Source organism: Ranitomeya imitator, chromosome 2 (genome assembly GCF_032444005.1).
Source record: "Ranitomeya imitator isolate aRanImi1 chromosome 2, aRanImi1.pri, whole genome shotgun sequence".
NCBI classification, from domain to species: domain Eukaryota; kingdom Metazoa; phylum Chordata; class Amphibia; order Anura; family Dendrobatidae; genus Ranitomeya; species Ranitomeya imitator.
The window spans coordinates 58,772,104-58,797,294 of record NC_091283.1 but is presented as its reverse complement, the minus strand read 5'-3'; the positions used below and the strand labels follow the sequence as shown (position 1 = coordinate 58,797,294).

At 43.4% G+C, this 25,191-nt stretch overlaps 1 protein-coding gene across 3 annotated transcripts in view; it reads right to left on the bottom strand.

Moving 5' to 3' along the window:
• LOC138661864 (leucine-rich repeat and fibronectin type III domain-containing protein 1-like protein) overlaps positions 1-25,191 on the bottom strand; it is a 760,179-nt gene that overhangs the window by 371,416 nt on the left and 363,572 nt on the right. For 2 of the 3 annotated variants that reach the window (XR_011317976.1, XM_069746807.1), the window contains exon 2: positions 18,439-18,591. The gene's annotated coding sequence lies outside the window, so the exon portion shown is untranslated. Of the gene's footprint in view, positions 1-18,438; positions 18,592-25,191 lie in introns of those variants that run through there. The other variant, XM_069746806.1, reaches the window with a different exon arrangement.

Sequence of the window (25,191 nt, the reverse complement as noted above, 5' to 3'; positions counted from 1 at the left end):
AAATGCCACAATGCCTGAAGTCCAGTGTCAAGTACCCACAGTCAGTGATGGTGTGGGGTGCCATGTCAGCTGCTGGTGTTGGTCCACTGTGTTTCATCAAGGGCAGGGTCAATGCAGCTAGCTATCAGGAGATTTTGGAGCACGTCATGCTTCCATCGGCTGAAATGCTTTATGGAGATGAAGATTTCATTTTTCAGCACGACCTGGCACCTGCTCACAGTGCCAAAACCACTGGTAAATGGTTTACTGACCATGGTATTACTGTGCTCAATTGGCCTGCCAACTCTCCTGACCTGAACCCCATAGAGAATCTGTGGGATATTGTGAAGAGAAAGTTGAGAGACGCAAGACCCAACACTCTGGATGAGCTTAAGGCCGCTATTGAAGCATCCTGGGCCTCCATAACATCTCAGCAGTGTCACAGGCTGATTGCCTCCATGCCACGCCGCATTGAAGCAGTCATTTCTGCCAAAGGATTCCCGACCACGTATTGAGTGCATAACTGAACATTATTATTTGATGGTTTTTTTGTTTGTTGTTAAAAAACACTTTTATTTGATTGGATGGGTGAAATATGCTAATTTATTGAGACAGGTTTTTTGGGTTATCAGGAGTTGTATGCCAAAATCATCAGTATTAAAACAATAAAAGACCTGACAAATTTCAGTTGGTGGATAATGAATCTATAATATATGAAAGTTTAATTGTAATCATTACATTATGGTAAATAATGAAATTTAACACTATATGCTAATTTTTTGAGAAGGACCTGTACATGGTTATTAGATCGCCCCTCAGTCGTCTTTTTTCTACACTAAATAATCCTAATTTCGCGAATCTATCTGGGTATTGTAGTTCTCCCATCCCCTTTATTAATTTTGTTGCCCTCCTTTGTACTCTCTCTAGTTCCATTATATCCTTCCTGAGCACCGGTGCCCAAAACTGGACAAAGTACTCCATGTGCGGTCTAACTAGGGATTTGTACAGAGGCAGTATAATGCTCTCATCATGTGTATCCAGACCTCTTTTAATGCACCCCATGATCCTGTTTGCCTTGGCAGCTGCTGCCTGGCACTGGCTGCTCCAGGTAAGTTTATCATTAACTAAATTAATGAATTAATTGAATAAGTCTTTGCTATCCATGCAGGTGAATGATAAACTCTAGAGATTTTAGGAAATATGCAAGACCCGGGGAATTTGACAAATTTGCAATTCAATTTGTGTTAATTGCTCACTAACATTTTTCAGCAGAATATTGCATGAGCAACACAAGGCTCACATGACCTTAGGAGCGGCCGTGAGTGCTTCCCCATACTGCTTGGCAGTTATTGCATCACATGGTGTAGCTCAACCAAACAGGAGGGCTATCTTAGCCTGTATAAAAGCAGAGGCAAAAAAATCAGCAGCCATTTTGCAGTGAATTATGTATAGTCTGAGAACATCACAGCTCACAACTTAGCAATAGAGATAGGGAGGGAAAGCCATAACGCACTTAATACACATAATAAACAGATAGTGTATGTGACTGGACAGCCGTGAAAGAAATCTAGTATCTAATTTACCCATAAAGGGCAGCCACCAGGAATTTCAGGGTCCCACACTGGCATAATTTTTGGACACCCTAGAGACCCCATCCAGAATCCACCCCAACTCCTCCTCCACCCCTTGAACCTTCCACAGTCTCACAACCCACTCTTGGAAAAACTTCTGCACCAGATCCACACCAATCACACATTAACAGTTCCCATCAAACACCATATCACATAAATAGCCATTAGCTTTTGTTTTAGCCAAAAGGTTTTTTAAGCTGCAACTACGACAGGGTGGGCCTTTCTCTACTATAACCTATTAATCATTTCTTAAAATACTCAATACTCTTTTTAGGTATATACAGTATATATATTTTTTTAAGGGAATGTGTCACAAACATTTTTTAAAATGACCAAGAATACCACATAAATGGTAGAAATACCATCACAGCATGGCCGGACCACATATTGCCACCACATAGTGGCCAAATAATACCACATACAAGAGACAAATACCACCACACCATGACGAGGCCACATATTACCACCACATAGTGACTGAATAATACCATATACAAGGAACAAATACTGTGACCAAGTACTACAATACTGATCTATATATATACTTAGCTTGTAATGTCTTCATATCCTGTATGGAACAGGATATGAAGACGTGTCCGGATGTGTCCGGATCCCGGAATTCCAAGTGGCAGAAGTTCACGGCCTCCATATTGGGACACCCAAGTGGGCAGTGTTATATACTATGTGGCAGTGAAATATATACTACGTGGGCAGTGTTATATACTACGTGGGCAGTGTTATATACTACGTGGGCAGTGTTATATACTACGTGGGCAGTGCTATATACTATGTGCGCAGTGTTATATACTACGTGCGCAGTGTTATATACTACGTGGGCAGTGTTATATACTACATGGGCAGTATTATATACTATGTGCACAGTGTTATATACGGCGTGGGCAGTGTTATATACTACGTGGGCTGTGCTATATACTATATGGCCAGTGTTATATACTGCGTGGGCTGTGTTATATACTACGTGGGCAGCGTTATATACTAAGTGGGCAGTGTTATATACTATGTGGGCAGTGTTATATACTACGTGGGATATGCTATATACTACGTGGGCAGTGTTATATACTATGTGGGCTGTGTTATATACTACATGGGCTGTGCTATATACTACGTGGGCTGTGCTATATACTATGTGGCCAGTGTTATATACTGCGTGGGCTGTGTTATATACTATATGGGCAGTGTTATTTACTACGTGCGCAGTGTTATACAGTACTATAGTACGTGGGCTGTGTTATATACTACGTGGGCAGTGTTATATACTACGTGGGCTGTGTTATATACTGCATGCGCAGTGTTATATACTACGTGGGCAGTGTTATATACTACGTGGGCAGTGTTATATACTACGTGGGCTGTGTTATATACTACGTGGCTGTGTTATATACTACGTGACTCCTATATACTACATGGGCTGTGCTATATACTACGTGGGCTGTGCTATATACTATGTGGCCAGTGTTATATACTGTGTGGGCTGTGTTATATAGTACGTGGGCAGTGTTATATACTATACGGGCAGTGTAATTTACTACGTGCACAGTGTTATATACTACATGGGCAGTGTTATATACTACGTGGGCAGTGTTATATACTACGTGGGCTGTGTTATATACTGCATGCGCAGTGTTATATACTACGTGGGCTGTGTTATATGCTACGTGGCTGTGTTATATACTATGTGGCTCCTATATACTACATGGCTGTGCTATATACTATGTGGCTGTCTATGTTACGTGGCCTCTGCTATATGCTATGTGGCTGCTATATATACATACATACATATTCTAGAATACCCGATGCATTAGAATCGGGCCACCATCTAGTGTTAAATACATTTCCATCGCTATTCCTTTGGTCTGCGGGGTGTGTCCCGACACACTGATATTGTGAGCACTGATCTGCTATTGTCATACTCTTTATGGACACAACCATTATACAGGAAGAATGGTAAAATCTAGCTGTTGCTTTTTTCCTTTCTTTTATATTTTCAGGAGGAATATCAGAGGAATAGCTCAAAACAGAAGCGCCCCCCGAGGAAGCAACGTGTGCGAAACGCGCGTCGGGTCCCCTCTTTCCACGCACAAGCAGCAGGTTTGTTCATTGCTTTTAGTTCTATTTCTTATTTTCCACCTCTATTCTTTGCTACCATGGAGGAATAATTCTGGCCTTACCCACTATATATATATATATATATATATATATATATATATATATATATATATATGGGACGTCCCGGGAAATATTGGAACATATACTGTTGTTAATAGGCTGTATGGGGTTCCTCATGGTACTAGGATTGTATTAAACCTTTTGATTGTATGTCCACACTTTGAACCTCCTCATAGATGTATGACGCCTTGGAGCCCTTTATTGTTGGTGTGGCTGCTCCTATGCCCTATTATTTATTGGCATAATTATTCAATATGATCTGATTGCATGCGTAGTAACCAGCTCACCCATTTGGATCATTCATAGGTATTTATTACTATATATATATATATGTATCCCTTGTACGGCTTACTTGATTATTGTGCTTGTGCGTGGCACTAGTGTTGCCTTTCTTTTTTCAATGCATCTGTTTTACTGTGTCTGTATTGTTGTATTTATATACTCTTTTAGATTTTTGTCTTTAATAAAATTGTTTATTTTAGCTCTTGTGTCCATCTTTTGTTGGTTTTCTAGCTCAAAACAAAATTCAAGTAAACATGTTTGAAAATTGTTACTTCATAGAAAACGTAAGTACGGTATTTACGAAGACAGACAAGTCAGGAAAGCTGTAAGATAGTGATTGGGACCTAATGTGACCAAGTCATTTCAGGTGCCTTTTCAGAAAAAGCTGTCGTGTGTGTGCACAAGTGGAATAACACTATTGAATGACTTATATTCTGCATTTTTCACCAGTTTTCTTCTCTGCAGGTTCTAGCTCTAATTTTCAGCTCTCTCTGAGCTGGTGGATGGAAACTAGGTGCTATGATGTCTCCCATAGGAAGCACACACAGTCATGAGACATTCCTGCTCTCCTGTCTCTCTATAACACACACAACGACATGGAAGGCATCCTATAGCAGTGCATATCGATGTGAGGCCTTCCTGCTTTCTATACCAAATGATATGAAGCAGCAGGATGTAGAACATCATAGATCAGTACTGAGCGGCGTAGCTGTGAATTCAGCATTGGGCTGAGATAAAACACTTACTAGACATCTCTCTACCAATCTCACTCAGCTTCTACTCTCTTCATACTCTTCAATAGGTAGCTGTAATGTGATCCCTCAGTGAGCAGGTACTCTACCTTATTTTATCTTCGCTCTTTTTTTAGAGCGAATGACGTACTCAGTAGTTTTGGTGGAGGGGGAGAGGAGAAGTGATTTATAAGTAAGGAAAAAAGCAGAATTCTCTGATAAGATTTATTATAGAGTTTCTTATATTCACTTGTGCTACTGATTAATGTAAAGTTTGTTGAACTGACAGTGACCATTTAAATTATTTTTCAGTAGATTAACTTGCAGTTCTGAGGAAATGTGTTAATAACGGCTCATGAGACATGACGGCGTAGCTTTCCTCCATAAAGGATCTTATAAAATAAGATTCTATTTGAATGGCTACACTCTCTTAAGTTATCTTCTAAGACCCCGTGAGATGTTAGCTAAGTGAAAGTTAATGGACAAAACAGTTGCAGATTTTTTAAAACTCATCAGCACAAAGCAAAAAATATGCCTAGTATAGGAATAACAGTTTCCAAGCGCCGATGACAGGAGCTGGGGCTACTGGAACAAGCAAATACAAAGGAGTTGCAGTTTTCTCATACCTTTCATAAAACTTCACTTCTTGTGGTCTGCGCTCGACGAACAGCCGAGATGGGAATAACCCTGTGAGTAAGATGCCAGGTTAGAAATGTGAAATTTGTGGTCATTTAAATGGAAGATAACTATTTGTTTAGTGTTTGTTACCAGGCAGTGTTTTCTGAAATCTCCATTTGCTTTTGTGAAATTGTAGGTTACCAAATCAGAGGTTCAATGAAGCAGATTACATTACATATCACATAGTCAAACAGATCCATACTCTGTGCTGATGAGGTCAAAAAAGTCAGGAATGGAGCTTTTCTTAAGTAGATGCCTCGAAGCATAAGGTCAAGTTCCTGTATCCCAATCTATAACTGCCTCCTACATCCGATAACAACAATGTGCCACATATATTGCGGATATATTCCTGTGTGGCAAAAGAACTACATTTTGTGCAAATATATTCGTAGTACCTAATCCAGTAGAGACATCAGTAATCTATGGCTACTTAACAGGAAACTGGAGAACTGGAGATGAGAGAATAAGTTCAGGTGGAATTAAATTCTAGTTGAATTTGACAAAAATCTGTATTCATCAAAAAGGTGATTTTCAGCAATTTGCTTCCGCGAGGAATCAGCAAAATGTCGACCACTGGCTGCCATTTTTTATGAACTATAAAAGGCAATTAAAAGATTAAATAAAACAACAAAAAACTTATACTCACCTTACCGGTCACCTCTATGGCCGTCCCACTCCACACTGTCACCTGTTGCATCTTTTGATCCCCAAATCTGTCGCCAAAATTCCTAGGCCTTCCATGGGATCTCTAAGAAATTTTGAGGTCTCTCATGGCCTCTCTAAGACATTCCAAGGCCTCTCATGGCCTCTCTAAGAAATTCCGAGGTCTCTCATGGCCGCTCTTAGTGAACCAGGACTTTCAGCTTTGATGCGGCTCGGGGCAGTTCTGTATATGTGCACAAGATCAAGACACAAGTCGTGAAGTCAAGACATCATGAACCCTCTTGAACATCATCACATCCAGAAGTCCTGTCCAGAGATTTCTGCGCGATTGACAAGAACAAGATGGGTGACGATGGTGAGGAGCATAATAAAGGACATTACACTGGCAGAGAATAACTTCTCTACAAACTGAAATTCCCAGGAAAAACCTAACAGGCAAATTTTAATTTTGCTGATCCACTCATCTTGAATGAGAACCACTTCTTACCATTTTTGTGGTTCTCCTGAAGAAGCTGGATTAATTCGAAACACCTAGAGAATAAACCACCCTGTTACTACTCCTTGATTAGATATATACTGTATCAGCAGCGCAGAAGACCCACTACTTTCTAATAATCCATAATACTTCTTACCATCCGGCATTCGCGACTGTGCACACCGCAACAATGACATCACGTTAGGCTATTCAAAAGAGGAGCTATCAGATAATAGTTGGTTTTCAGAACAGATAAGAATTAAAAGTTTCTACAAAGGTTGTAGAGGGAGGGAAAATAGCAAAGAGGAACTCTGACAGGAAAAAGGACTAATCAAAAGCAAAAGATAATGAAATATTGCACTAAAACACACATTGCCCACTGACATAGATTCCGGATACCAGAAGATGAGGTATTGGTGATGTTCTCGTTATCCGCTGACCTATAATGTTTCCCTATCACACAACCATTCCGCTGTTCTCCCCGAGGGATAATTTTACCTAAGACTCAGCACTTCTACCGGCAGACAATGATGCTGATATCTTCAGAGTATTTATGTCGTATTCCTGCCAAACCAATATGATCTCTTTATTATTAAAACAATATCATTTCTTCATTATGACGGCTTCCGATGAAATTTCTGAAAATAGCTTCTGTCTGGTGAAAGCTGAATAGGCGACCATATTGTCATTTCCAAGTGCATTTATATTGAAAAGGCTTGCGTACCTACAGATTATGTTATTAAGTTGTGTGTTTGTGGGTTTTTTACATTTCTTAGGCTCGATATAACACTTTTTCATTAGTCAGTGTCACGCTGGAGGATCGTGGACACACTGTACCGCGGGCCGACCTTACCCTGGAGGGGCGTGACTAAGTGACTACATGGTTTTTACTAGGGTTGAGCGAAACGGATCGTTCATTTTCAAAAGTCGCCGACTTTTGGCAAAGTCGGGTTTCATGAAACCCGACCCCTGTGTGGGGTCGGCCATGCGGTACGCGACTTTCGCGCCAAAGTCGCGTTTCGTATGATGCGCTTGGCGTGATTTTTTCAGCCAATGAAGGAGCGTGGGCAGAGTGATGACATAGGTCTTAGGGGCGTGGACGCCTATCGTCATCTTGTCGCTTGTGCGCTGTAGCGATTTGAAATGTGTAACACCAGCTTCTCTGTTCAGGGACGGAGGAGAGAGAGAGAGAGAGAGAGAAAAAAAAAAAAAAATCCCATTGACTTTGCATTGGGTTTCGTGTTTTGGTCGATCCCCGACTTTTCGCCATAATCGGCCGATTTCATTCGACTCGACTTTAGAGATAGTCGGGTTTCGCGAAACCTGACTCGACCCTAAAAAAGTCAAGGTCGCTCAACCCTAGTTTTTACTAGAGCTCCTTATGGTGGAGTTAGGCTTGAGCTGCAGGGAGCCGCCAGGTCCCACTCCAGGGCAGTCTTCTGTACTGCGGCAGAATACAGATATGGACTCGGAGTCACTGGCAGGACAGGATACGGAATCATGGGTACAATGGATATCAGAGCCAGTTCAGACAGTACCAAATCATGTTCAGACAGAACAGGATGTTCAGACGGAACAGACTCTTGGTTTGAACGAGCCAGGACCTGGAACATCAGACAGGTTGGACCCAAGTGCCGGTTCAGACATTGCAAATTCTGGAATACTAGACAGGACGGACACTGGTGCTGGTTCAGACAGTGCGGATTCTGGAACACTAGACAGGACGGACACTGGTGCTGGTTCAGACAGTGCAGATTCTGAAACACTAGACAGGACGGACACTGGTGCTGGTTCAGACAGTGCGGATTCTGGAACACTAGACAGGACGGACACTGGTGCTGGTTCAGACAGTGCGGATTCTGGAACACTAGACAAGATGGACACTGGTGCTGGTTCAGACAGCGCTGATTCTGCAACACTTGACAAGGATGCAGGTGCAGGTCCAGGCAGGATGGGAACAGGACTCATGATCAGATTCAGATAGGACCTAGGAACAAGTTAAGGTTGAGACAGGATGGACTTAGGAACAGTTTTAAGTTCAGAGTAACTGGACGGGTGCAGGAACATGGACCTGACAACGGACTTAGCAGCTTGAAGACTAACTAAACACGCTGCCAGGAGACCTGCGTGACGTGCGCAGGCCCTGGGAGAAGGAAGCCGCGGGAGGGAAGAGAGTGGCTGTGGTAGTGAGTATGTCGGCGAAGGAAGAGGAGTCATGCAGGGACGCCGATGTTACAGTCAGCATGACTGCCCAACTTAAAAACTCTGAGTATTCATAGGGAGAACTGTGCAGCCATTTACTTGAAGCTGCACAGTCTTCTGAAATGAGAAATTAGGAAGCTGAACAGTGTTATAGTGATATCTAGCAAGATTTCTTCATGGTAGTTAATCCATCATCCGTTTGTGTGCTGACTGACAAGTGTGAACAGAATCATATCTAGCAAGATTTTTCATGGTATATAATCCATCACTCCTGTGGTGTTTTTTTTTCTTCTTTTTGGTTTCTGCTTTAAAGTGTTCAAAGCTATTTTTTTCCACTGTTTTATGGCCTTGTTCAGCAATGGTTGTTTACCCTGCATAGTAATGCCTGCTCTGGCCTTGTGCTAATTGGTTAATTACTGATTGTGGCCATTTGGTGCCTGATGCTAGCAGACATTTCATTTCATATATATTCAGCTCTGGCTTGGGATAGCACGCGTGCAGGGACACGCGTGCAACAGATATTAAGTGCAACAGGATAAAGTGCTTGGCAGTTATACAATGGCAGACGGACAGGGCAGGAGACCGGTAAGGTGCATAAGTTTTTCATACAAACATGCTTCTTGGTCAGTCATACTACATTATGCATTGATCATATCAATCTGCTTCTTATTTGTTTTTACTTCTGCTTTCTCACAACTCGCCCGCCCGCATTCTGTGCACTCTCTCCATATCCAACCCCTCCCTTCTCCCCTCTCCCATGTATAACTTTGAGGCTTTACTGACATTTCTTACCCACTCCAAACCATCCACTACCTCCATGCAGCACTCAAAACGTTCATACAAATCATCCCACCACCTGCTCTTTCTGTTTATTCTCCTTTTACTAGTTGCAGGCGACATCTCCCCAACCCTGGGCCTCCCTCCACCAGCATACATTACTCTCCTCCAGCTGCATATAGAAACCCTGCTAATCTTATTAACATTCAGTGCATGCCTTCTCCTATTGCTTTCCAATGTGCTCCCTGGAATGCACGGTCTGTGTGTAACAAACTAACTTACATTCACAATGTTTTCCTCTCTAATTCCCTTAACCTTCTGGCTATTATAGAAACCTGGATCCAGCATTCAGACACCACCACCGCTGCCGCTCTCTCGTTTGGTGGGCTGAAATTTTCACATACCGCCAGACCTGAGAACAGACAGGGTGGAGGTGTTGGTTTGCTCCTTTCATCACAATGTGCTTTCCAGGTCATCCCCCTGGTTCCTTCACTTACACTTCCTTCCTTTGAAGTCCATGCCGTCAGACTCTTTTACCCCTTCTCCTTGTGAGTGGCAGTTGTTTATTGCCCTCCAGGCTCCTCCCGCCAGTTCCTAGACCACTTTGCCACCTGGCTTACTCACTTTCTATCCTGTGACATCCCCACCCTCATCATGGGAGACTTTAACATCCCCATCAATGATCCCCTCTCCCAATCTGCCTCTCATCTTTTTTCTATAACTTCTTCATTCGGCCACTCACAGTTTACTAATTCTCCTACGCATGAGGACGGGAATACTCTGGACCTGGTTTTCTCCTGTCCAGGCTCGCTGCACGACTTTACTAACTCCCCTCTCCTGCTCTCGGACCACAACCTTCTTTCCTTCTCTGTCATGAATTGTCTCCTCACCCAGGATACCCTCACTTACTACACTTATCGGAATACACGTACCATTAATACCCAGCAGCTTATGGGCAATCTCCACACATCTTTAGCCCCCATCTCCTCCCTCTCCTGTCCAGACTTAGCATTGTCACACTTCAATAATACACTGAAGAATGCCCTAGATGAAGCAGCACCTTCTACACGCAGAAAGACCAGACACAGACAACGGCAGCCCTGGCACACAATGCAAATATGCTTTCTTCAGCGCTGCTCAAGGTGTGCAGAGCGACAGTAGAGAAAATCTCTCTTAGCAGAAGACTTCATCCACTATAAGCTCATGCTCAAAACCTATAACTCTGCCCCTCATCTGGCCAAACAATAGTACTTCACCACCCTCATCACCTCACTATCCAACAACCCAAAACAACTTTTTGAAACCTTAAACTCCCTTCTGAAACCTAAAGTACAGACCCCCATAACCAACCTCAGCGGTGAGGATCTGGCCACTTATTTCCTAGAAAAAATCAACCACATCCATCAGGATATCTCAGCCCAATCTCCTCAGTGCCTGGATCCCCTTCCCTGCCGCACCTCAAGCTCACTAGAAATATTTGAGCCTGTTTCAGAAGAAGAAGTTTGCAAGCTCCTTGCTTCTGCTCGGCCTACAACCTGCAACAGTGACCCCAATCCTTCACATCTCCTGCAGTCTCTCTCACCAGTGGCCACCACTCACCTGACTAAAATATTTAACCTCTCTCTTTCTTCAGGTATCTTTCCCTATTCATTTAAATATGCCATCATAACCCCTTCACTTAAAAAGCCATCCCTGGACCAGAACTGCACTGCTAACTACAGACCTGTCTCTAACCTTTCCTTCATCGCTAAACTCCTGGAACGCTTGGTCCACTCCCGTCTAATCCGCTATTTCTCGAATAACTCTCTTCTCGACCCCTTACAATCTGGTTTCCGCTCTTTACACTCCACTGAAACTGCCCTCACTAAAGTCTCTAATGATCTAATAACAGCTAAAATCTAAAGGTCATTGCTCCCTGCTGATTCTCCTGGATCTCTCTGCCGCATTTGACACTGTGGATCATCAGCTCCTTCTCACTATGCTCCGCTCCATAGACCTCAAGGACACAGCCCTCTCCTGGTTCTCCTCCTACCTCTCTGACCGCTCCTTCACTGTATCTTTTGCCGGCTCCTCGTCCTCTCCTCGTCCCCTTAATATCGGGGTTCCGCAGGGCTCAGTCCTGGGCCCCCTCCTCTTCTCTCTATACACTGCCCCTATTGGACAAACAATCAGCAGATTTGGGTTCTAGTATCATCTCTATGCTGACGACACCCAATTTTATACACTTCTTCCCCTGACATCACACCTACCCTAATTCAAAATACCAAGGATTGTCTGTCTGCTGTCTCTAACATCATGTCCTCCCTCTATCTGAAACTAAATCTCTCCAAAACTGAACTTCTTTTGTTTCTCCCTTCTACTAACCTCACTCTACCCAACATCGAAATTACCCTGGAGGGTTCAACCATAACTCCCAAGCTGCATGCCCGCTGTCTTGGGGTCATATTCGACACCGAACTTTCCTTTACTCCCTATATCCGATCACTCACTCGCTCCTGTCACCTGCATCTTAAAAACATCTCCAGAATCTGACCTTTTCTCACCTTTGAAACTGCTAAGACTCTTACTGTCGCTCTTATTCATTCCCGTCTGGACTACTGCAACTCTCTTCTAATCGGTCTCCCTCTTACCAGACTTTCTCCTCTCCAATCCATCTTGAATGCGGCAGCCAGGGTCATATTTCTGACCAGCCGCTTCACCGATGCCTCCATCTTGTGATAGTCATTACACTGGCTACCCATTCGCTACAGGGTCCAGTATAAACTCATCTCTCTCACCCACAAAGCTCTCCACTGTTCTGCACCGCCTTATATCTCCTCTCTCATCTCTGTCTATCGCCCTACATGTGCCCTCTATTCTACAGATGACCTAAGACTAACATCCCCCGTAATCCAAACCTCGCACCTCCGTCTCCAAGACTTCTCTCGTGCTTCGCCAGCTCTCTGGAATGCACTTCCCCAGACGATCAGACTGATACCGAGCCCCGACCTATTCAAGTGTGCTCTGAAAACCCATCTCTTCAAACAAGCCTACCACATCAACTACTCAGTAAACTAACTTTGCCCTGTTCCCTCCTTCCAAATATTATTCTGAATCTGCACCCTACTGTTCATCTGTCTCCACACCCTCCATACACACGATAACTGCACTTGATACTTGACTATTGCACTTAAACACATGGGCTGATGACCGGATCATGCAGCTTTATATGAAAATCCCTATTTATTATAATTGCCAGACCTGAAATAACAAGCACTTTTCACCTATTGTGTCCCCCCATTTCCTTGTAGATTGTAAGTTTGCGAGCAGGGACCTCACTCCTAATGTCACTGTTTAAATTGTCTTAAATTGTATTGAATTTATTGTCTGTACATGTCCCCGCTTAATTATAAAGTGCTGTGGAATATGTTGGCGCTATATAAATAAAAAATTATTATTATTATTATTATTATAGTTTTCTACCCTAGACCAGCAGGGACAGAGATTCAACCTGTTCAATGCATTATACCACTAGGGACTGTTGCAATTACCTCTTCTCTGTTTCAGACCACAAGAGACTGAAATCATAGCCTCTTGAATACCCTAGACCACCAGGGATGCATATTCAACCTCTTCAATGGTCTATACCACCAGGGAAAGTTCAATGAAACCATTTTTCTGCCCTAGACAACCTAAGATACAGATTGTTGTTTCTTTCATGTACAAGACCACCAGGAAACATAGCGAAAACCCCCTTCTCAACATTAGAGCACCAGTGATGGAAATCATAGCCTCTTCAATGCATTAAGCCACCAGGGAACATGGCAAAGATCTATTCTCTGCCTTAGACAACCTGGGAAACAAATCATAGTTTATTCAATAGCAGTATACCACCAGGGAATGTAGCAAATTCCCCACCACTGCTTTACACCATGGGATAAAGATCATTGCCCACTCAAAGCACTATACCACCAGGAAAGGAAGCAGAAACTTGTCCTCTGCCCCAGACCACCAGGGATGCAAACACTTATTTACTCCTCTAGACTCCAAAAATTGCAGAAATGGACCTCATCTCTGCCTTAGACCACCAGGGATGTTGACAATAATTCTTTCACTTCTCTAGACCACCAGGACTACAGACTCATTCTCTAATACAAGCCATCAATCACGGTAACAGTAACCCCATCTTTTTCATAGACTATCTTCTCTGACCCAGACCCTAAATATGCTAAATACATATCATAAACCCTTTAGCCTTCCTAGACCACCAGGAATGTTAGCAATGGCCCATTAAACTCTTGAGTCTCCAAGAGATTTATCTCATTATAACATTTTACCTGTATAAAACGATTTATCTGTGTGGATACATTTTTGGAGCTTTACCGTGGGCTGCCCAGACATTTTTAATAAATTACAAAATCAAACAAAGCAATCCAAACCCATATGACCCATTATGGGAGGTAAGAAAAAAACACTAAGATAGTGTGGAGAAGAATATATATTTATTAAAGTCAATATAATAACAGTACGCACCCTGAAGAAGTGTATTCAAAACGCGCGTCGAGGTGGGGAACTCCTGACATGCCCATGACCACCGCATCACATCATGTAAAACCAACTGCATTTTTACTATTATGGCCCTTCCATTTGTACCTCTAGCACTTTCTCTGAATTAGAACCAATATTGTTGGCTGTTTTTTTTACACAGGCACTATACACTGCAGCCACTTTCTTTATCCAGTCCAGTGTTTATGCAGCGCCCCAGAGACCTGGTTGTTGCAGTATGACGCTCTGCCGCTAAGGGGAGTGATGGTACGTCTGATGGCACTAAAGGAGTTCTTCTGACCAGGTATCACCAGAACACATTACACTTCACATTCCGGCCACTAGGGGGAGAAAAAGGCTTTATTTATTGGGCCACTCCTCACACTGGTAAAACTAGGGGTTGGAAAGGAAATTAGTCAGGGAGAAGATTCAGGGGGGTCCCTGTCAGGCGTGGGAACCTGGCAGGTACCCAGCGACTAGAACAGAATGTTACGGAACCGTGCCTGCACACCCCGCGGCGGTATCCTAAGAAAGAGACACGAAGCGAAGGATATTGTGGAACAGTGAGAAACAAGATCAAGCACAAAGGAGAGCCAGTAGGAGTCGTGCCCGGAGAACGGCAACATCCTACTGAGGCGCGTAGCCGGTGGCCGGAACACCGCGGGAGTAACTGACTATGCCTTACTTCAAACTCCTTAGGACAGTTAATTATAGGTTGGCTGTCTACCTTACATCACCTAAGCAGACATAGGGGGCAACGCATGGAGAGGGGCGTCTCTAGGGTCCCAGAAGAGCTCCGAGCCTACCCGTCAAACGGGTGCGCCCTAACCATAACATACCTGGGGGACGGAGAACTAGAAAGATCTGGAACGAATTAGAAACAACGAACGAACGAGAATAGAAGTTGTGAGGACTATTCTGAATGCTCAGCAGGGTAGCACTACAACACACAGGTGCTAGTGGTAGGCAACGATTTCCATCTGCGAAGGGAACTCTGGATGTGCCATCGGACTGGCCGGTCTCAGATAGCCCTGTTAACCGTGCTCTGGATTGTGGATCCTGAAGTCACCAGTAAAGAGGTAAAGAGACTGCAACCTTGTGTCCTCGTTATTGACGGCACCTCACACCATCACCATCTACATTATCGGGAAGCCCTGGGGACATACTTCACCTGTGGGAAGGTATACCATCCAGCTGCCATCACATCACCCCAGCGGACCCCAAGCAGCGTCGGTCGCCCTGACCGAATACCACAGGTGGCGTCACGAAACCTTGACAAACTACCAACATCCCTTTTATTGGACGCCCCTTAGCAGGGTCACGGACTGGGTCCAGCCACCGTGACATCCCCAGAACCGATACAGAAAGGACCAGTACTGAGTAACCAGTTGCCCTGTGTCTGGGGGCGCTCCATTTACACTTCTAATAGTTGCATGTCTGCAACTGCTGCACCTCGTTTATGTATTTAGTCCCTGGACTATATTTATTGAGGGATTACACTGGGTCATTACTTTCCTGATTTGTGTGTACTATTGGTATGTTGGTCCATATGGTCTATATTGCCAGTCCTTACCCCATTTTTGTGATTTTATCATTGCACTGTTATCATATATTGACTTTAATAAATATATATATATTCTTCTCCACACTATCTTAGTGTTTTTGCTTACCTCCCATCATGGGTCATATGGGTATGGTTTGCAGGTTTTGATTTTTTTTTGTGTGTGTGTCTTTTGGATCACATTTCATGATTTAATATTTTTAATAAATTACATTTTCTATCAATTAAAATTAGCCTGGGCATCTTTTGTTAGAACTCTGCTTCGAACCTTTCCTCTGTTACTCCTCCTGGAATAAAGTCGAAGCAGAGTGCTAACTTTATTCTCTTTGTTAATTTGGTGGTGTCAGTGTCGGTGTAGAAATGAAAAAGGGGAATCATTTAATCTAGCTCTCAATGTATTCATGCACTTCCATGAGGAATAACAGAGGAACGGCACAATTCACAATTTTTTATTTTTTTTTAAAAAAGTGATTATTTCACGGGTATTACAAATATTTACTAAAACAAAGTTGTCATCTTAAAAAAAGGGAAATCTGATCATTTATGGGGCAATTGTGACAATCGGCAACCGGAATGTTGAATTATACTTTGACAGAAGTATTTTTTTTTTTCAAAATATAAACTTTTTTTCCCAGATAAAATTTTAATTGTAGGTCTGCGCTTGCTACTGTAAGTTATATGCCTAGGGCAGTTTAATGGTGACCCTAAATAAGTAACTAGATGTAATGCAGCCACCCGTAGGACTTTCCTATGCCAGCAGCGACATCTATAGTTTCCCGTACTTTAAGTTTTAATTTAAATAGGACTGAAAGCGAAGATTATTCTCTAAGCGCCTGAAGAACCAAAGGTCGAGGACCGGGCACCGTGTGCAGAGGAGATTACATTGTGCATTGTGTAGCGGCATGAAAACCGGGAGAGACTTCAATTGCCGCTGCTTTATTGGCCCCCGCTTGGCTGCTTCTTCTAAATAAATTATTTAAGTATTCATGGCGCCTAAAATATGATTCATTAAGATTATGATCCCCCATCACACACCATGAAACATGAATAACATTCAGGAAAGTTTCGGAACTCCAAAGCTGAAAGCTGTCACCGGACAGACCCTATATCAATATTCGTTTTCTTACTGGAATTTGACTATATTTCGACTGATACTTTAACCAAGGGTTTCCAAGAATTGGTCTCACATATAAACCATAGACCAGGGTTGTATGTGTATAACATGAATGGTTATTCATCTGGTGTAATACCACAATGGCCCTGTAGAGGTCACTACACTACCAACTGCACAGGAGTTTTGGAACCTGGATCGGCGGCGATCAGTTGATCGCTCCTTCAGCAGGAAGACTAATAAGGAGAATTTTCAGTTTTGGATCAGTCTAAAAAAACATTATGGATAAAACTAATTATACCTAGTCTGTCTCGTGTTCTTTGAATATAGAACGCAATATATCCTATAATATTCCTATAATCTTTGCAAAATTTAAAAGACCTTCTTATTCGTAATATATTTCGTGCTTCAATTCTTTATTTACAATATTTTTTTTAATTTCTGGCACTAAATCAAATGATTTCTGCTTACATCCAGAATCTATGCCCGACTATTGTGAAGAGGCGTATAAAGACAGCGCTGCTCCAAAGTCTACCGGACTGACGGAAACAGCTGAGAGAACTGGTAGTCTACCCGGCAGCCTGTATAAAAGCAGTTCTGTCAACAGATCGCTCAATGCAAACTGTATACCTTCAGACATAGATCTCTTAGACCTGAGGTGACTGGTGTATTATGTACTATGACAACCTATATCGACATGGGCTTGAGCGGCGGAGCATAAAAGTCCAAGTGTATTCCGTTTCCGCCTATTCAGACGGAAGAACAGTGGCAGCTTGTACTGAGCGTTATGTCTGCAGCAGGGAGGAGGGACACTGAGGAGCTGACAATCAGGATAAAGGAGCGTAGATTAAGCTTAATTAGAAAAAAAAAAGGATTATCCAGGAATGCAAACATGGATTTTCACAGTAAGTACACTGTCTTCTTCAGGTTTAAATTATCTTTTTACTAAAGTTTGGATTGTGATATCTGGTTACAGATGCACATTGTATGGAGGGGGAACAAATTGTAAAAAAATTGCTTAGTTGGTTTGGTGATTTTTGGAGACTCCCGAGAAGGGAATTTTGGGTCCTTGTGAGTCGGTTAATGTAAAGGGAACCTTTGGGGTTAAGGTGCGTCCGAGAATGGGGGTCATGGCTGGGAGTAATTTTGATGTATTCGGTCAGTTTTTGGCAATCACCAAAGGTTTTCTAGCTTCTAGGACATTACCAAGTTTACTCTATTGTTCAAATTCTTAAAGATTACTATTATAGATCCTTTTTTGATGGATGGTGCTGGAGATATGGAAAAGGAGGGTAAGGGATGGTTAATGGATGGGTCGAAGCTTGGGTCGGACCACCAAATCCGCAATACCAGGGTCATGCTACTTTCTAATATACCCAAGATTCCCTAAACATGGCACAGATGCGGACAGCTTCCTCCAAATCACTAGACTTTAGCCTTTTACAATATCTTTTGCATTTTGCATTGCAGATAAAACATGGTTTATGCCCCAAACTATCAGGATACAGAAGTTCTGGCCAGGGATGAGTGGATGAGAGACCTGGTCACCGACACACCTGAGATCCGGCATGGCTGCCCTGTTCTAGCCTTCCAGACCGTATAAGAAAAAAAAAGAAGGAATGTTATTTTCTAACGACCTTTACGAAGCTTTGGGAAGGTCACCGCTCCCTCACTGGCTCCTGAAGTCTTTTCATTAGTTTTTCATTTGCTTGTGGACTTCAGCCAATAATGGATTCTCTCGGTCACACTGGTGATGCAGCTTTCTACACAGCCGAGCGCAGACTCCCATCCTGGAAAAGGAGAAAAAGACAAGTTTTAATTGCTTATTTACTGTAACTCTTTAAGTGACGGTGTAAACTTCCTCCATCATCATCGCTCGGGATTTTTACCAATATTGTTGCATCCCTCCCACTCCCCAAACTGCGCTTTTTTTTTTCACTATTGTAGCGTCACATTCCAATTTCTTTCTGTAAAAGCAAATAATCCACAGTGATCGATTTTATTGACATAAAAAACAGCTATGGTGGCAAGCAAAATATTAAGGAGGCACAAGAATTTCCTTTTTTTTTTTGCAAATTTTTGGAGACACTTGAGTTTCTCATGCCAATGACCAGCTGCCCCATATCCTTAACACTAGGGTCACCAATCAAGAATCTGTAATAAGAAACCAATTTATTAACCCAAACAGTTGTTTCTTCTTAAACGATCATCAACATAAACCACCAGGAATGTTATTTCAAATCCGCTCTACAACCCTAGACCACCAGGGGTGTTTTGATTAACCTTCTAACCATGCAGACCACCAAGGATGTTAGCATGAACACTTTCACTATACTAGACCATCAGGGATGTTGCTATTAATTGTTACACTACCGTTTACCACCAGGGATATTATCATGAAAGGTTTCACTACCCTAGACCACCAGGAATATTAAATTAAATATTTCACTATCTAGACCACCTGGAATATTACCATGAAAGGCTTCATTATCCTAGGCCACCAGGGGCGTTACATTAATCATTTCACTATCTAGAATGCCTGGAATATTACCATGATACGCTTCATTATCCTAGGCCACCAGGGACGTTACATTAAGCATTTCACTATATAAACCACCTGGCATATTATCATGAAAGGCTTCACTACCCTAGACCACCTGGAATATTACCATGAAAGACTTCATCTTCCTAGACCACCAGGGATGTTACCCTTAAAGGGGTTGTCTGGGAATTTAGTATTGATAGCCTATCCTTAGGATAGTTCATCAATGTCTGAACTGTGGGGTTACGACACCCAGGAATCCCGCTGATCAGCTGTTCCCAGTGTCGACTGTGGCCGGAACTGCTCAGTTATGGAGCTGCATAGCACAGCTCTGTTAATGAAATAGAGGCCATGATCGGCACAGCACATCCGCTCCATATTGATTTGAATAGGGGGCAGATGTGCAGTACCCAGCTGTAGCCACTATACAGTTGACAGAGTTGTCCAGATCCAATGATTATGGCTTACAACCAATGAAAACAAAAGTCATTATCTCAATAAATTAGAATACTTTATAACACCAGCTTGAAAAATCCAAAATGTTGGCCTACTGAAATGTATGATCAGTAAATGCTCTCAATACTTGGTCGGGGCTCCTTTGGCATCAATTACTGCATCAATGCGGCGTGGCATGGAGGCGATCAGCCTGTGGCACTGCTGAGGGGTTATGGAAGCCCAGGTTGCTTTGATAGCAGCCTTCAGCTCGTCTGCATTGTTGGGTCTGGTGTCTCATCTTCCTCTTTACAATACCCCATAGATTCGCAATTGGGTTAAGGTCAGGTGAGTTTGCTGGCCAAGCATACATTTCAGTAGGCGAACATTTAAGATTTTAAAATCCTTTGTAAAGCGGGTGTTATAAAGTATTCTAATCTAATGAGATAATGACTTCTGGGTTTTCATTGGCTGTAAGCCATAATTATCAGAATTAACAGAAATAAACACATGAAATAGATCACTCCGTAATGGCTCTATCTAATATATGAGTTTCACTTTTTGTATTGCAGATCTGAAATAAATTAACATTTTGATGATCTTCTAATTTTGTGACAAGCACTTGTATAACCTACATCGGTGCAAATATGGCAGTTTTATGTGGAAAAAAAACTTTTATTTAGAATATCTCAATCGATTTTTCTCGAGTGCAGCTCTCGGGTCATGAACAGAAATCCAAAGTGGCAGTGAAGACTGGCACAAAAGCAGAGTGGTGCGAGTGAATGAATATGCCGGTCAAGGTGTATGGAAAGTCGTGCACGATCCTGGAACACAAATCGTTACGAATTTCCTTTCTTTCCTTTTGTTAGCTTCAAAGCAAGAGACATACCCGGCACAACCTGTTACTGGGAGCACAATGGGAACACACAAACCTGCGTCTAACTACGGCGGCACAATTAAGAGACCGTCATACTTGAAGTAGCGATCCTTTTTACGGACTCCAGCGCAGTTTTGTGTTGAGGGCAACAGGTCACGTTAATTAAAATCTATGTACAAAGAAGCAGCAACGTGGTTCAAAGTCCCCAAGATGAAATGAGAGGAGAAAGTGATAGTATTGATGTGACCCGCATCCTCCACGCCTGTAATGTAGTGGCGCACGACTCAAGAAGCTCGGCATTAACCGGCGACTGTAACGAGCTACGTAGGTAGTCTTCTTCATCTTCAGTGTTTTTGGAAATCTCCTTTGAGTTTCACTCCCCTTTAAGAGCCTGTTAAGTGCGCGCTGTTGACATTCATAGCCACATTAGATTAATCAATAGACGCCAGGTAAAAACAACAATCGCTGGGTCAATAAATTCAGAACAAAACGTGTTCAGTCAACGAGACTCAGAGACTCTGAAGGTCAATGCCGAACAAAGTATCCAGTCTAACAGCCACTGATCAGCCAGAATATTAAAACCACCTGTCTGATAACTGTGTAGTCTCTCTTATGACACCAAGATGTTAAATACCATTTAAAGTAGAAGTAGGGAACCTTTTTTACGGCCAAAGACCATTTGGATATTTATTTAATCATTCGGCAGCTGCACAAAATTGTCAACTTGAAATTTACCCCGCTATATTGGGTCAAGCAATAAATTAACTGACCGCTAATGTGATGTATGTGACTGCTTTTCTTTGGAGCAGCTGTGATGTTAGGTGGTAATGATGATACTACTCACTGATTTTTCCAAATTTGCGTTGATCTGGAGCACAGGCGACTCCTTGAATGAATTTCGAAAAGAAATCGAGCAATACATAACATATACATCACAGGAGGGGCTGGGGCAAATACATAACAGGAGGGGCTGGAGGTATATACATCACAGGAGACATCGGGTATATATATTACAGGAGGGCCTTGGAGCATATACATCACAGAAGGGGTTGGCGGAATGTACATCACAGGAGTGGCTGGGGACATATATATGTAAGGAGATGGACATGCTGCCCACATGCCCTCTTGAAGACACATGGGTTGTTGTAATGTGTAAAGAGTATTGTGACATGCGTTACTAATGACGGTGTTTTAGGCTGCCCAACAGTAGGGAGAGTTAGGGTTAATTATTGGGACTAAATCAGAGTGGGAGGGGCTAAAGTTAAGGGACAGAGACAGTTTCCTGTCAGGAAGTTAGATAGGGCCCAGATGCAGCAGAAGCAGACCTATGGTCTGATAAGCAAGCAGAACCGCATGACATGGGTGTCCCTGGAGTGAGTGGAGACCAAAGGAACGGTTAGCAAGATCTAGGAAAGAGGCAAGAGAAAGTGACCGAAGGTGTGAGTGGTTCACCACTGGGGCTGGGGCATCTATACATTACAGGAGGGGCTTTGGGAATATACATCACAGGAGGAGCTGGGGGCATATTCATCACATGAGACATTGGGCATTGAACTTTTCAACATCTGGTCCGGGCCAGCTAAAGTCACTGTCATCATGTGGTCTGCAAGGGTGTAATGCCCACATAGACATAGTCCACACACCCAGCCAGGACTCCAATTTTCATGTAGTGTTCATCTATATCTCAGTCGGTCCAGTCTGCACCTGTCAATGCTCACTTGTATACCAGCCTGACCTGTCTGTATCCATGGCCCTTGTGTTCCTTCAGTGTCTGCCTGCATCTGCTGTCCCTCCCTCCGGGCCATTCCTGCTACCAGTCCCTTGGGGGTCAGCTGCCATGCGTCCGTGGTCTGTCCTGGAGTAGCACCTGGTGTTCTTTGGGAGCCTAGCCTATCTCCACCATCAGGGGCTCTAGTGAAGAGTCAGGTGCTCACCTAGTCATGCCCCTCCAGACTTTATTCTGACCACGGCACAGTGGTTCTACCATTCCCATTACGGCATATATACATCATTGGAGAAGCAGGGGCATTTATACATCACAGGAGGGACTGGGGCATATATACATCAGTGAAGGGGTTGGGGATTATGTATATCAATGGGGGGGGGGGTTGTGCATATATACATCACTGGAAATGCTGGGGATTATGTACAACACTTCAGGAGCTGGGTCATATATACATCACAGGAGAAGCTGGGGCATATATACATCACTAGAGGGGTTGGAGCTTATATACAGTATATCACTGGAGGAGCTGGAGCTTATAGACATCATTGAAGTGGCTGGGGCATATACAGACAGTCTCATGAGGGCTGTCGCTGCTGTGGTCGTTGTCAGTAAGGGAGCGCATAAAGAATGTCACTCAGTACATCCTTCATGGTGTGCATTACAGAGTTCTGTAATCAACGCTGTGTGTGCATGCTCGCTGTGACTGGAGTAATGAAAAGGGCTGGAAAAATACGATCACTGACCCGAGCACTGCGGCCCCCTGGAATCTTCCCGGGGGTCAAAGAAAACAGACCACGGGCTAGAGGTACACCACCATGGCTTTAAAGGATTAGCTGCTATCAACAAAAAATTAATTATGATTTAAATCAGCCATTTGTATTACATTTTTAAGCAATTCTTTAATACTTTGCACGGTGGTGGTCAGTACTTGGACCATCACAGATCAATGGTTCCCAATGGAGCACAGTTTGTACGTAAGAGTCTTTTTCCATCTCCACAGTAACTGGGTAAGTCGTCTCTCTTCTGTAAGTGTAAGATTTTATGGTCAGCGGGGTCCTCTCTCTCTCCTGTAGATTGTAAGCTCCTATGATCAGTGAGGTCCTCTCTCTCTCCTGTAGAGTGTAAGCTCTTATGGTCAGTGGGGTCCTCTCTCTTCCTGTAGAGTGTAAGCTCTTATGGTCAGCGGGGTCCTCTCTCTCCTGTAGAGTGTAAGCTCTTATGGTCAGTGGGGTCCTCTCTGTCCTGTAGAGTGTAAGCTCTTATGGTCAGTGGGGTCCTCTCTCTCCTGTAGAGTGTAAGCTCTTATGGTCAGTGGGGTCCTCTCTCTCCTGTAGAGTGTAAGCTCTTATGGTCAGTGAGGTCATTTCTCTCCTGTAGAGTGTGAGCTCTTATGGTCAGCGGGGTCCTCTCTCTCTCCTGTAGAGTGTAAGCTCTTATGGTCAGTGGGGTCCTCTCTGTCCTGTAGAGTGTAAGCTCTTATGGTCAGTGGGGTCCTCTCTCTCCTGTAGAGTGTAAGCTCTTATGGTCAGTGAGGTCATTTCTCTCCTGTAGAGTGTGAGCTCTTATGGTCAGCGGGGTCCTCTCTCTCTCCTGTAGAGTGTAAGCTCTTATGGTCAGTAAGGTCCTCTCTCTCTCCTGTAGAGTGTAAGCTCTTATGGTCAGTGGGGTCATTTCTCTTCCTGTAGAGTGTAAGCTCTTATGGTCAGCGGGGTCCTCTCTCTCCTGTAGAGTGTAAGCTCTTATGGTCAGTGAGGTCATTTCTCTCCTGTAGAGTGTGAGCTCTTATGGTCAGCGGGGTCCTCTCTCTCTTCTGTAGAGTGTAAGCTCTTATGGTCAGTGAGGTCCTCTCTCTCTCCTGTAGAGTGTAAGCTCTTATGGTCAGTGGGGTCATTTCTCTTCCTGTAGAGTGTAAGCTCTTATGGTCAGTGGGGTCCTCTCTCTCCTGTAGAGTATAAGCTCTTATGACCAGCGAGGTCCTCTCTCTCCTGTAGAGTGTAAATTCTTATGGTCAGCGGGGTCCTCTCTCTCCTGTAGAGTGTAAGCTCTTATGGTCAATGGGGTCCTCTCTCTCCTGTAGAGTGTAAACTCTTATGGCCAGCGAGGTCCTCTCTCTCCTGTAGAGTGTAAACTCTTATGGTTAGTGGGGTCCACCTTCTCTCCTGTAGAGTGTAAGCTCTTATGGCCAGCGGGGTCCTCTCTCTCCTGTAGAGTGTAAGTTCTTATGGTCAGCGGGGTCCTCTCGCTCTCCTGTAGAGTGTAAGCTCTTATGGTCAGTGGGGTTCTTTCTCTCTCTCGCAGTCTCCTGTAGAGTGTCTTATGGTCAGCTCTCTCCTTCTCGCCTGTAGAGTGTAAGGTCTTATAGTCAGTTGGGTTCTTACTGTCTCCTCTCACTCATGTGTCTTTCCCAGTTTTCCCAGTATTGAGATTCTCGGGAATTTATTTGTAGAGAATTAAATTTCAGTGGAGAATTCAACAAACTCGAATTTCAAGAGACCTACTCATCTCTAAGAGAGACCCAGTCCTTACCTTCACTTTCCTAGTTCCACACCACTGCCCCTTGCAGTAAATGGAGGATGGACTTGTGCACATAAACTGCAGGGATGATTGCAGTCTCCTACCTCATACACAGCATCAGTCTAGATCTCATTAGGCTCTCACATAACAGCAGAGTAATCTAAGTGGTCTTTACTGACATCAGTTGGGGTCACATCAGCCACTTTACAGCAAAATGAAACACATCAAAGAAGCCTGGTTACAAGGAAACTTAATTTGTGCACATAATGGCTGGTTGTCAGGTCTGAACGTAACTGGAG